General features: G+C 40.1%; 1 pseudogene; it reads right to left on the bottom strand.

Annotated features, from left to right (window-relative positions):
* Positions 1 to 1,053: 1,053 nt before the first annotated feature.
* Positions 1,054 to 15,307, bottom strand: part of LOC123153520 (uncharacterized) — a 48,523-nt pseudogene continuing 34,269 nt past the window's right edge.

Raw genomic sequence — 15,307 nt, 5'->3', positions numbered from 1 at the left:
AGTATTCGAGACATCCAGATTGCTACAAACTGTTTTATTTTTGACAGATTCTGTTTTTCGCGTGTTGGTTGCTTATTTTAATGCATCTATGGCTAGTATCGGGGGGGGGTATGAAACATAGAGAAGTTGGAATACAGTAGGTTTAAAACCAATATAAATAAAGAATGAGTTAATTAAAGTACCTTAAAGCGGTGGTTTATTTTCTTATACTACCGAAGCTCACGAGATTTTATGTTGAGTTTTGTGTTGTGAAGTTTTCAAGTGAAAACCAATGCATGCTCAAGAGGTAGCAATACTCTAGATGCACACAGGAGTCGGTCGATGTGTGGAGTAATAGTAGTACATGCAGGCAGGAGTCGGTCTACTTGAGACAGACGTGATGCTTATATTTCATAATCATTGCCTTAGATATCGTCATAACTTTGCGCTTTTCTATCAATTGCTCAACAGTAATTTGTCAACCCACCGTATTATTTGCTATCTTGAGAGAACCCTCTAGTGAAACCTATGCCCCTCGGGTCTATTTTCCATCATATAAGTTTCTGATCTACTATTTTGCAATCTTTTACTTTCCGATCTATAAACCAAAAAACCCAAAAATATTTACTCCATCTATTGTTTAGTTTTATCTATCTCTGTCAGATCTCACTTTTGCAAGTGACCGTGAAGGGATTAACAACCCCATTATCGCGTTGAGTGCAAGTGTTCAATTATTTGTGCAGGTATTAGGTGATTTGTGCGTTGTCGCCTACTGGATTGATACCTTGGTTCTCTAACTGAGGGAAATACTTATCTCTACTTTGCTGCATCACCCTTTCCTCTTTAAGGGAAAAACCAACTGAAGCTCAAGAAGTAGCACCTATCAATTATGAATTTCCAAGATCAATACCACTAGCATTTTTTGACAAAGGTGGATTTTATTGGTTCGAAATGAAGCATCAAGGGGATACAAGTACAATGAGCACACACCCAGTATTTGCATAGCTAGGATGCACACAACCAATAATACCAGTAGAAATTTACAAGATGAGTACCACTGTCGTTGAAGCACAACTAGCATTTCACAAGATAAATACCTATCATCCAATCATAACTATCAATTTACAAGATCAATACTATCTATACATACTACTAAGGGGAGGTGATATTCTTGGTTTGATCCATCATCATATTTTACAAAAGAAGTACATACTTTCATCTGACATCCGATTTTTCGTCCATCCGGCTGTAGGTCAGATTACCTGGATGTATTGACGTGTCCCCTTACCGCTAACATGTTATTGCATATCATTTATTTCTTAGTAACCTAGATCTTTGCACAGTAGTTCCTCTCAATATTGTAATGCTCGTTAACATATGAAACGTGCCCCGCTCCCCTCATCATGTTCTTGCCGTTTCAATATTCAGACGTGGAATGTAGCATGTTAAACATTAAATAAAGGCCAGCTATAAGTAACATGTACCACATTACCAATACATCATTCTAGAAACTGAACGACACTTATGGAGTGCAATTCCTATGCTTGATTTTTTTCTATTCCCTTGCCTCTAGCAGTGAATCAACATTAAAACAATCATACTTTTCTTCTGTTTCTGTCACATAAATCTAGCCCTTATGTATGTCCTTAAATTTTCACTTGACTTGAATTTTGAAATAATTCCGAATGACACTATAACTTCATTTATCCACTCTCATTATTGTCATGACCCCCCCCCCCAAAAAAAACATGTGAACCACCAAACTTACCTTCTCCATGCTTTAGGCATGCCCATTTGAAGTTTGTAAAACATGGAAGGATTACATGTTTAGAATTGGATGCAACCTAAAAACACATATCTTCTTATCATTTAGGCAAACTGAAAACATAGAACCACTTGGTAAACTCAAAGTATATACACCTTGTCTCCTTGTTATCTATAGCTCTAGCCATGACTCATATCTTGTACGGCTTTTGTACTCATTCACATTATCCCATTATCGTGGGTATCGTCTCACTCCATTTGCCATCCTATTATCATCGTGCTAGTCCTTGAACATTGAAGCAATTCTACCTCTCTTCTAGCCTCTTTTGCACATCCATTTACTTATATACCATAAGAAGAGAAAGTGTCAAATGTAAAATTTTAAAGGTCAAGTACAAATAGGAATTTGTTGCATATAATAGAAATGTGTCTACCTGTGAGAGACCAGTAGGAGTGGAAACACATAAAGGAACGGATATAAAGTGTCTCAATAATTCGAAAGGGGTGCATTTTCCCTATGGAGGAGGACATCTCATTACCAACTATGTGCTTTCTAATATGATTATTTACGTGATGTATTTCTTTGAAGTGCCAAAATGGAGTTAAAAGTATTTCTATGGTTGCTTCTTTATGATAGGCTTAATACGCTAAATACACAAAAGCGGAGAAAATTTAATGTCACTAACAACTATGCTTACATCCCATGTAATGTTGTTGAAGATACCACTGAGAACCTCATTTTCCATTGCCCCTTTAGCATTTCTTCTCGGATACGCCTTTCCAGTGGTCTCTGAATGCCTCATGGATTGCTTCGGCAATGTGCTAAAGTGTCGTTTAGTAAATCATAATATTTGTTATAATATATTGGAACATTTCGAAGGAGCTCATTAATTTCATTTTCAAAGGTATTAGGCCTTCGAGATTGGCATGGAGAGAAATCCCCAAATATGTATTATCCATAAATAGTTATTCAAACTTCTTACTAACACTACAAGAAATATGTCAACTAGTGACCTTCTGTCAGTGACCCTCGAAGAATTGGTCATAGATCTATGACCATTTGAGACCAATTTGTCAAAAGCTGTTCGGGGGGCTCCAAACCCTAAATCATCGCGACCATTTTGGTCAAAAAGGTCGTAATTTCCTTACACGAAATGGTCATAAAGTAGACAGCGCTAGTCCGCTGCCTTATTTCTAGTTGTTAACGACCAATATATATGGTCATAACCTTGTAAATTGTGGTGGGTTGCTATGACTAGGCGCCACCTCATCAGTTTTGCCTATGTGTCATGTCCATGTGGCAATTTTTGCCCTAGGTTGTGAAGCAACCTATATTTATTTTATTCCAAAAATTCCCAAAAAATTCTCATAATTTTTTTGGATCATATCTTCATCAAATATGTCAAAAACCTTCCTTGCTTAGTTCAAAAATATTTCAACAATATTCATTTTCCTATTCTGTTCAGAGCAGCACTTTGTGAAGGAAGTAGCACTTTGGCATGTCCAAATACTATCCATTTTCTACAGTGCTTTCCTATGCCCAAATAACCATCCTCCACCAAATGCCAGCTCAATCCATTCATTAGTTTGAGCCCAGCTTTAACATTCGTATCTATGTCCAGTGTGGTACTTTGCAAAGCAAGTACCACCTAGGCTCCTCCTTTTAAGCTGAATTTTTTTGAAGACGATCTTCTTAGTAACTGATCATCCTCAGCCAAAACTCACACCCATTAGCCATGTACATTTCCCGTACCGCTAACCAAACACTTGGCTGCTAATTCATGTTTGAGCATCGATCGGTCTCCTCGTGAGAATCTTATGTTGTAATTTTCTTCCTAGCACCTACCTGGGGAGTGCCCAACCAACTAGACATGCCTAGGCCGCCCAGAACACATGGCAACGCCACGGTCACGCGGTGACCATGTGGCGGGCATGCGAGTTTACGCGCTCTAGAGTTGGGGCCCTCGGCCACTGCCCAAACCTCGACGTATCGCCACCAAAACATGTATTTATGATTAAATAGGTACTTATGTAACTAGAAATGATTTTTGGAAAAAATAAATAGCAAACTATGAGGTAGCTGTAGTTCAAATTTGACCCGCTTCCAACTGAATAGGTGGAATTTTGTCTTTTTGACTAGAGGTGGATCAAAACTTTTTACACCCAACAATTTTGTCAATTGTGCATTAAATATGTCCTAGTATTTTAGAAAATTGTTTTGGTCCAATTTGGCAACAATTATTTGGGAGGTCCTTCACAAAAAAACCTCCTTTTGGGCACTCGAAAAATGGAAAATGGTATTTTCGTCCAAAGAAAATGAAAACTTCCTTAGGCAACATTGTTTTCCATTCTAATATGCACCCTTGTGCATAATATGAGATCATTTGAACAAACTATGCCATGAATGTGGCCATAAGATTGATCATTTGGCTTGAAAGGCATTGATCTCCAACGTGATAGCTCGTTTCTGAAAACATTTTTTTAAAATAATCGTCGTATTACAAGTTTATTAATTTCCCTGAAAACTTGGTCACATACTATGACACAATGCGAAGGTTCCCCAATTTTTTGATTGTTTTGAATTTTTTATGCCCGTTTCAAAATGCGGTCAAAACGGCGGGAATGACCATTCCTAGCTAGTGGTTGAATCTTGCAAAACTTTTGATGTTTCTCAGATTAAATAGATACTTATGTACCTAGAAATGATTTTTGGAAAAAATAAAGAGCAAACTATGAGGCAGCTACAGTTCAAATTTGACCCCCTTCCTACTAAATCGGCGGAAATTTATCCTTTTCACCAGAGGTGGATCAAAATTTTTGACACCAAATCATTTGGTCAATTGTGCATTAAATATGGCTTAGTATTTTATAAAATTGATTTTGTCCAATTTTGCATCAAATATATGGTAGGTCCTTCACAAAAAAACTCATTTCGGGCACTCTAAAAATGGAAAATGAATTTTCCGTGCAAAGAAAAAGAAAACTCCCTTAGGCAACATTGTTTAGAATTCCAAGATGCACCCTTGTGCACAATATGAGATCATTTGAACAAACTATGCCATGAATGTGGCCATAAGATTGATCATTTGGCTTGAAAACCCTGAATCTTCACGCGTGATAGCTCAATTCTGAGAACACTTTTTTAAAATAATTGCAGTTTTACAAGTTTATTATTTTTCCTGGAAACTTGGTCACATATAATGACACAACGCGAAGGTTTCCCAATTTTTTGATTGTTTTGAATTTTTTATGCCCGTTTCAAAATGCGGTCAAAATGGCGGGAATGACCGTTCCTAGCTAGTGGTTGAATCTTGCAAAACTTTTGATGTTTCTTTGATTAAATAGATACTTATGTAACTAGAAATGATTTTTGGAAAAAATAAAGAGCAAACTATGAGGCAGCTACAGTTCAAATTTGACCCGCTTCCTACTAAATCGGCGAAAATTTGTCTTTTTCACCAGAGGTGGATCAAAAAATTTGACACCCAACCATTTGGTCAATTGTGCATTAAATATGGCCTAGTATTTTAGAAAATTGATTTGGTCCAATTTTGCAACAACTATATGGTAGGTCCTTCACAAAAAACTCATTTCGTGCACTCGGAAAATGGAAAATGAATTTTCCGTTCAAAGAAAATGAAAACTCCCTTAGGCAACATTGTTTCGAATTCCAAGATGCATCCTTGTGCACAATATGAGATCATTTGAACAAACTATGTCATGAATGTGGCCATAAGATTGATCATTTGGCTTGAAAACCCTGAATCTTAACGCATGATAGCTCATTTCTGAGAACACTTTTTTAAATTAATTGCCGTATTACAAGTTTATTATTTTTCCTGGAAACTTGGTCACATATAATGACACAATGCGAAGGTTTCCCAATTTTTTGATTTTTTTGAATTTTTTATGCCCGTTTCAAAATGCGGTCAAAACGGTGGGAATGACCATTCCTAGCTAGTGGTTGAATCTTGCAAAACTTTTGATGTTTCTCTGATTAAATAGATACTTATGTACCTAGAAATGATTTTTGGAAAAAAATAAAGAGCAAACTATGAGGCAGCTCCAGTTCAAATTTGACCCGCTTCCTACTGAATCGGCAGAAAATTGTCTTTTTCACCAGAGGTGGATCAAAATTTTTGGCACCCAACCATTTTGGTCAATTGTGCATTAAATATGGCCTAGTATTTTGGAAAATTGATTTGGTCCAATTTTGCAACAAATATATGGTAGGTCCTTCACAAAAATACTCATTTCGGGCACTCGGAAAATGGAAAATGAATTTTCCGTGCAAAGAAAATGAAAACTCGCTTAGGCAACATCGTTTGGAATTCCAAGATGCACCCGTGTGCACAATATGAGATCATTTTAATAAACTATGCCATGAATGTGGCCATAAGATTGATCATTTGGCTTGAAAACCCTGAATCTTCACGTGTGATAGCTCATTTCTGAGAACACTTTTTTAAAATAATTTCTTTATTACAAGTTTATTACTTTTCCTGGAAACTTGGTCACATATAATGACACAATGCAAAGGTTTCACAATTTTTTGATTTTTTTTGAATTTTTTATGCCCATTTCAAAATGCGGTCAAAACGACGGGAATGACCGTTCCTAGCTAGTGGTTGAATCTTGCAAAACTTTTGATGTTTCTCTAATTAAATAGATACTTATGTACCTAGAAATGATTTTTCGAAAAAATAAAGAGCAAACTATGAGGGAGCTACAGTTCAAATTTGACCCGCTTCCTACTAAATCGGCGAAAATTTGTCTTTTTCACCAGAGGTGGATCAAAAATTTTGACACCCAACCATTTGGTCAATTGTGCATTAAATATGGCCTAGTATTTTGGAAAATTGATTTGGTCCAATTTTGCAACAAATATATAGTAGGTCCTTCACGAAAATACTCATTTCGGGCACTCGGAAAATGGAAAATGAATTTTCCGTGCAAAGAAAATGAAAACTCCCTTAGGAAACATCGTTTGGAATTCCAAGATGCACCCGTGTGCACAATATGAGATCATTTGAACAAATTATGCCATGAATGTGGCCATAAGATTGATCATTTGGCTTGAAAACCCTGAATCTTCATGCGTGATAGCTCATTTCTGAGAACACTTTTTTAAAATAATTTCTTTATTACAAGTTTATTACTTTTCCTGGAAACTTGGTCACATATAATGACACAATGCGAAGGTTTCACAATTTTTTGATTTTTTGTGAATTTTTTATGCCTGTTTCAAAATGCGGTCAAAACGACGGGAATGACCGTTCTAGCTAGTGGTTGAATCTAGCAAAACTTTTGATGTTTCTATAATTAAATAGATACTTATGTACCTAGAAATGATTTTTGGAAAAAATAAAGAGCAAACTATGAGGGAGCTACAGTTCAAATTTGACCCGCTTCCTACTGAATCGGCGGAAATTTGTCTTTTTCACCAGAGGTGGATCAAAAATTTTGACACCCAACCATTTGGTCAATTGTGCATTAAATATGGCCTAGTATTTCGGAAAATTGATTTGGTCCAATTTTGCAACAAATATATGGTAGGTCCTTCACAAAAAAAACTCATTTCGGGCACTCGGAAAATGGAAAATGAATTTTCCGTGCAAAGAAAATGAAAACTCCCTTAGGCAACATTGTTTGGAATTCCAAGATGCACCCTTGTGCACAATATGAGATCATTTGAACAAACTATGCCATGAATGTGGCCATAAGATTGATCATTTGGCTTGAAAACGCTAAATCTTCACGCGCGATAGCTCATTTCTGAGACCACTTTTTTAAAATAATTGTTGTATTACAAGTTTATTATTTTTCCTGGAAACTTGGTCACATATAATGACACAACGCGAAGGTTTCCCAATTTTTTGATTTTTTTTGAATTTTTTATGCCCATTTCAAAATGCGGTCAAAACGGCGGGAATGACCGTTCCTAGCTAGTGGTTGAATCTTGCAAAACTTTTGATATTTCTCTGATTAAATAGATACTTATGTAGCTAGAAATGATTTTTGGAAAAAATAAAGAGCAAACTATGAGGCAGCTCCAGTTCAAATTTGACCCGCTTCCTGCTGAATTGGCAGAAATTTGTCTTTTTCACCAGAGGTGGATCAAAATTTTTGACACCCAACCATTTGGTTAATTGTGCATTAAATATGGCCTAGTATTTTAGAAAACTGATTTGGTCCAATTTTGCAACAAATATATGGTAGGTATTTTACAAAAAACTCATTTTAGATTCTTGAAAAATGGAAAATGATTTAAAAAACTCATTTGTCCTAACTCTTTTAAAAGATATTTGTCTTATTTCGATTTGTCATTATTCCTGAAAACTAAGGTCAAATTTGATGATACATGAGAAGGTATTCTATTTATTTTTTTATTTTTCATGTCATAAAATAGCCAATATGATTTAGCACCATATTATTATGACCAATTTAGATGGTCAAAATGTGGTATTCTTATTGATTCAGAAGCATCTCACGCGGATCGTGCCTAATCACCATCGGATGCTCTTGGATCCAATGGCCCGCCTGTCTCACCCATGTCGCACAACCCACAACGCGCACTCCTCACACACACCCAACCACCGCCCCTCTCTCTCGCGCGCAAACCCCACCCAACCCCTCGTGCCCTCCTCTCTCTCTCTCTCTCTCGAACCTAGCGCTCCACTCCTCCCTGGCCGCCGCCAACTCCGGCGCCCTCTGTCCGGCGAGATCCACGACTCCTCCTCCTCCTCTCTGGATCGATCCGCAACCGCTTCCAACCCAGTCGTCACCGCCGCAGACCTCCCCCAATCCCGGCCTCCTCCACGCCAATTCGAGCAACACTCCCCACTTCCAGACCAAACCCTAGCCTGAGACCCCTTCCTCCTCGATGGCCAACCCCTCCATGGCGGCCGACGATGGGGTGCCGTTGGCGGAGGGGGTCCGTGCCGTTGGGGCCCAGATCCGCAACCGCTTCCGCGTGGCGCCCGTCGACCGCGTGGCTGCGGCCCTGGCGATGCGATGGTAGCATCTGCCCTGGCGGCGTTGGCCAACGAGAAACCGCGAGATCCTCGCCGCTGTGGGCACCACCGCAGCGGCGCTAAGCACCACCAATGCCGATGGGGTCGTTCGAGCAGCTGGCGGCCGTCGCCAAGCAGCAGCAGCCCGCGATGGCAGCGGGGGACTTCTCACGCGCCTGCTCCAACGTCTCCGTCCTCTTCTGCTGCCTCGGCATCGCCTTCAAGTTTGCAGAGATGGACTACGTATCCAAGGCAAGCGGCCTCTCCTCCGCCCCCCTCTCCTCCCCCGCTACCTGCTCTGCTGTTCGGTATGCTACTTCGTTGTGCTTGTACTGTATGTGGTAAAATTTCTGGTGATTCCTTCCTGGGACATTGGTTTAGTTGTGTGAAGCTGAGAGGTTTGGGATGAAATGACCCCAAAATTCTCAACCAGATCGAGTTGGTGAGTTCTGTTTGAGTTTACTTTTGATTGGTATATGCTGCATAGCTGCGTGCCATCCACGTGGGAAGGTAATTGTGTTGATCCACTTTAGTTTGAGGCTAGGAGGTTTGGGTGAAATGATCTGTCGAATTCCGAACTGGATCAAGCAGCAATAATTGGTTGTTTCATCAGGATCGGACTGTCTAATTCTCCTACTGTGTGTCAAAAGTAGAATGGCAATCTCTATTATCCAGTATGACCTTATAATAGTTTGGAATGATCTGTTTTGATTTACGAACACTTACTAGACGTAGTAGTCAGTGCTTAGCTCTGTATGGTGGTCGTTGCTTCGTTTAATTGCTTGGCATTGTTGTAGCCCTAGTAGCCAGTGCTACTGTTTCCACAATCGATGCTTACGGCCACTGCACACAGTCTATTTTAATCCTTAGCATCCACTTCATATGCTTCTAGTACTGATATTTTTCTCTGAATTCATAATTTTTTGCAGAGAAGCTGCAACCTACAGAACGCAAGAAAGGGATGATGTGTGTTGCGTCCTTGCCATTTCTGGACATCAAGGTTGGATAGACCTACTAGATGTCCTGCTTCATTCGATTGTTGCTCTGTTGGGCTCCTTCTCTAACCTTCTTGCCTTCGCGGTCTGCAGGTTCTTGTCATCGTCCTGTGTGAGCTGCCAACAGCTCATCCATCCCACCAACCTCGATAATTTTTGTATATGCTTGCTATGGATTTCCATTTTTATATATGATTGCTATGGGTTTCCATTCAAAGCTATAAGGTCATTAACTGCTATCTTATTCAGTTTTTTTCTTCCCTGTATCTGTCAAGCTTAGTCATGTTTACACACAGCTTCAGTAAATGGCATTGTATATGTTTTTCTCAGTAAATGCAAGACATTGTATTCAACACTAATCCCCTAAGTATGCCATGAGCATGTGAATAGATCAATCATGTTGTCTTTGTGCTTAGTGCTTACTGCCTAGGTGTTCTCAATTTACAAAGGGTTTTGGGAGTACTTGCCTGTTGCAAATGCATGGGCCTGTTGTTAGATGCATGAGTCTGACACTCCAGTGATTTCTAACTTAGACACTTGTATTTATGCAACTTTACCAACAATTTTGTTTGCAACGACATTATGCACATGAGGCAGGACTATACAAGTGAATTGTCACAGTAAGGTCCTTCCATGGATTTCATGTGGCTCCTTGAGTTGTAAGATGTAGCTCCAACATTGAATATATTTTGAATGTTTCCAAAGATACTCTCTATTACGTTTACTTCAATATATACATGCATGTTACTGAGAGAAGTTGGCTGCAGGAATCAGTACACATATATACTGGAATATTAGTTTTTTTAATGGGAGGAATATAGTGTATTAGATGATGTAAATTTGTTTGGGTTCAGACCTATGCTTCCTCCACTGTTTTGTAGAGTTGGCTAATTTTAGATACTGCATAATAACCTTTAAGGCTATGGTCAATTTTAGATTCTGCATAATAATCTTTGTACTGCATAATAAAAAATTGCAGTACCGAAGATGAATGGTTGATTAGTTTTAGCTTCAAGCCATTTTAGTATATTCTTTGTACTTGTGGCCTGTGGCTATAACTAGTTTGCTATAGTTCATCCGTGATGTCCGGTAGCTATGAGATCTGAGGGATGCCGGCCATTCGAGCCACGTAACTTATTCAGCTTTCACTCTACAATCTTGCTAATTTAAAGTCAGTGGGGGGCTTTCCCCCACTGTCCACAGTTCCTAAAAAACTTATTCATCTTTGGACATCCTCGTTTGCTATGCTAGGTATAGTGTAAACTCTCTTCTGAATTTGATTTGTACCAGTTTGACTTTCCTAAGTTTCTTTTCTTGTCAGCAGAGCTTACACTATCTTTCTATAGGCGCCGCCGGATTCGAGGGTGGAGCCCGAGCCTCCACTAGAGCATGGATCAGCCGTGTAGGAGGTGGAGCTCCGCATGGATCATGACTTGGTCGTCGTGGGGGCCTGGACCATCAAGCTCACGGGCGAGATGGACGGCCTCGGCAACAGAGGCACGCGTGAGATCTTGGGGTTGACCAATCCACGGGGCGCCAGATCTTCTCTCGGGGTCGCCTGCTGTAGTCATACTGTCGCTGGATCTCCTCCCCCCTCTCTCTATGTTTTTCTGTCAATAGCTAGTAGCATACGTTGGAGCTGGCTATACCTGGAACTTAATCTGCATTTATTCAACTAGATCAAGTACAAGTACATTAGTTCGTAATCTGCTATTAATACATCTCCTAGTCATAAATTTCCTGAAGTAGTGCATGTATATATTTAGGTGCTGTAATTAGAAAATGGATGTGATTTCTAACTTGATTGTTGTAGGCTACAAGATATATCTCTGTTGGTTCATCTTGTTGTAGAATATGCCCCTATTCATTCATTTATGTGTATTGCTATTTACCTCTGGTGACATGTGTGAAGCACTCATCTACAAACTTGCTTGTTAGACTCATGTTCCTGATGATATTGGTGTACACTCAATCTAGTTATTTCTTCTTGTTCTACTACTAGTTGTTGTGTACTAGTAGTGCTGTAGTTTCTGTGTAGTAAAACAGAAATATTAATGCTCAAATATGATGATGTGGCTTGCAGCGCACTTGCTTCGACGTCGACCGTCCATCGTCATCGCCTTCGAGGACGATGAGGACACGGTAGGCGCCGTCGGCCTCGGCGGCGGCTTCCACCACTACCACATCATCGTCACCTACCAGTTCCACGATGACGTCTGGGCCGTCGAGTCCTTCTGCAGCTGTTGCCGCTGCTCCTTCCACAGTTTGGGCGGGACTCGTCGGATCGGCCTCCTCGTTTCCTATTTCAGGTAGTACATCCTTCTTACTCGAATCTACTATTTGATCTGCCTGCACATCTCCCACTCTGGCGCAGAATTGATGGGTTCTTCCTGGATTCTAGAAAGCTGCAAAAAATTGAATTTTCTAGGGGCACTCTCAGCCTACTTGCCACAATTTATGCTTGTCCATTTGGCTCTCACATTAATTACTAGGCCGAGATTTTAGTTTGCTGTCATCCTCGAGTCTAAGATCCCCATGCCCATTTATATGTTCTCTATGGTGAATTATTTCTATGGTGTGTGTCAAAATTTGAATTATATCTAAAGTCTGCAGCTCCAATTTTCTTGGAGGCCACATTATCCTTACTTTAATGGTCAACTTGTTCAGAGTAGAGTTGAATCCTGTAGACCACATGATACTATTGTGATAATGGAGAGTTGGTGTCCATTTCTCCGTGGAGATTTGAGTTTTCTCTTTTCGTTTATTCTATGTGGTGTTAGTCCGATGCTTTATTGCTAGATGGCTGTATGGATAACTCAACTTTGTTTATTCTGCGAGGGCTTGCTTGGTACCAATTGTTATGTGCTTCATTGTGCAGTGCTGATACGAACTTACAACAGTATTACACTGTAGTGTTTTCTGCATGTTGTCGTATCACTAGTTCCATGCTGCCTTCACATTTGACTCTATTAGTTGTTTTTGTTTTTATCCTTGATTAGTATCAATTGTTGTATTGTAGACTTAAATTGTGGTGGTTCCTCTTTTACAGAAGCTCAAGTGTGAAGTTGTGAAGTGTGAAGCAAGTGTGAAGCCATGAAGTGTGAAGCCGTGAAGTCCAACTCATTGTAGCATATATGTGTTGTAAAGATTGTAATAGATTTATTTAGTGGTATATTTGATGAATTTTATGCGTTCTTTGTTCTATTTGAAATATTGATTATGTATGTGATTTGAGAACTTGTGGAATGGAAACTTGTCCAGTGAGGCCACTTATGAAAACAATTTGTCAAATTTGTGCATTTCTAACATGTGGGACCAATTTGAGAGATGAACATGACAGGTTGGACCCATATGACTAGTGGGACCGGCTTGAATATATAATAGTTGAAAATAGAAAATCATTAGACTAAAAGGCCATGGCCCAAAAATAAAAAGGCTGCAATGTTGGGCTTGGTCCATGAAGCTGACAAAAAATTCATAGGGAAAAAATATAAATGGGCTGAATTAATGGGCTTGGCCCATATAAACACCGAATTGGACCGGGCTGATTCTTGTGCCACATCAGATTGCCACGTCAGATGCCTATGTGGCCTGGGGAGGCTGCTAGTGACCAAAACAAAACAGTAGGAATATTTTGGTCATAAACATCTACGACCTTCGCACAGAGAAGGTCGTTAATTTCAGTTTACGACCGCCAGCTTTTGACCATCTGTTTTTGGTCACAAAAAGGTCACGAATGGAAAATAATGACCATTCAGTGACCAATAGTCAAGGTCACAAGTTGACATATTTCTTGTAGTGCAAGGATGAGGTATGTCATGATATATTTAGTACTATATAGATGGGCTCTAAGATTCTATCCTAGGTCTAGAGGAAACCTGAGGACTCCCACTTTTTGGTTGTTTTTGTGAAGCGAAGATGACTTATTCTCTAGTCCGAAACTATCACTGTCAAGGATTACTCACATGTTAGGTTTTGGGAGGACTCGTGGTTGGGAAATGCCCCCACTTGGCATCCAATACCTACGTGTTTTTGATATAGAACCTCTTAGTCATGTCATAATAGAAGAGGTGATTTTTAAGGAGTTCTTTACCTAACATGGATGAAGGTGTAGTCATTGTTTCGGTCCTCCATTTCTTGAAGTTTTTCTTATTTTTGAGTCAAACAATGTGATGTGCTTTCACTTTCCTAGAACTATGGTAGATTTCTATAGGTTGTGCGCATCTAGCTATGCAGAAACCAGGAGTGAACTCTTCATGGTTGTATCACTTGATGCGACGTCAAGGGTCAACACAAACTATCATAAAAAAGGTATGTCAGAAAAATTATGCATGTTTACACAAAGAGTAGGTGCAACATATAAGTTGGAACCGGCTAAATCACGAAGATCAAACAAACAGACCATTGAAGAGATCCATAATAACAATTGCAATGACTAAATGAAATATGCTTGCGCTCAAAGAGTAGAACCAAGATTACATGTCTCTTATTATTAATGGGATTACATGTATCCTCTCCTTGCTTACATTGGGAGGAAAGGACTTGAAGAAGACGCTTCAGGATCAGCGCCACCGAACTGCCAACTGAACCCCACCTCAAACGACCTCTTTGGGTGAATATCACCGCTAGGGAAGACGGTGCTTGTGCTGGTGTCATTACGGCCACTAGAATTGTAGCCACTATAGACCAGGGCCTTGAGGTCTCCTCCATACCTCATCATGTCAAGTGAATCCTCTTGTTGCTGTGTCGGAGCCTTAAACATCGTGGGAGGCCCCATGTCCATGCCACTAGTGACATAGGGAGCTGGTGATGCTGTTGAATACATCATCGAAGACCCCAAGTCCATGTTGTGAGTGATGTATGGAGCTAGTGGTGGTGCCTGATAAGTCAACGGAGACTCCATGTGCATGTAGTTGGTGACGTATGGAGCTGGCGGTGGTGCATGATACATTGCTGGAGACCCCGTGTCCTTGGTGTTGGTGACGTATGGCTCCTGGGGCTGGAAGACAGGTGGTTGGCCACTAATTTTTGTGATGCTTTCCCCTATGCTCTGGAGGATCACCTCTAGCTTTTGGCCAACATTGGTGAGATCCTCGATGTTGAGGCCATCAAGGTTCGAGAGGTTGCTTTCTAAGCATGGCCTTGTGCAAGAGGATTTTGGTCTCGTTGTCTTCACAGACGCCTTGGAGCTTGTAGCCCGGCCTGGAGCTTGTCAAAATGTTGGTTGAGAAAGCTTGCATGATTCACCATATTCTTGAAGTTCCCCTCCGTCATATTCTTATAGCGTTTCAGGATAGGCACCGCCTTAGTGGGGGACGGGAACACCTGTGGTACCGCCTCGCCCTCGCCATATACTAGCACACATGCCTTGGCGTTGCACATGATGGCCAACTCCTTCGCCTTCTTCAGTAGGCCCTCACGCTGCTTCTTTGAAGAGGCATACTAGTGACATACTGTTTGTCTATGTATTCACACATGTATTATGTCTCTGGTTAATACAATTGTAGCATGAATAATAAACATTTACCATGATATAAGGAAATAAATAATAACTTT

Source organism: Triticum aestivum, chromosome 7A (assembly GCF_018294505.1).
Source record: "Triticum aestivum cultivar Chinese Spring chromosome 7A, IWGSC CS RefSeq v2.1, whole genome shotgun sequence".
In the NCBI taxonomy this organism is placed as follows: domain Eukaryota; kingdom Viridiplantae; phylum Streptophyta; class Magnoliopsida; order Poales; family Poaceae; genus Triticum; species Triticum aestivum.
The sequence above is the reverse complement of the archived record's forward strand: the minus strand, read 5'-3'. Positions and strand labels throughout refer to the sequence as shown.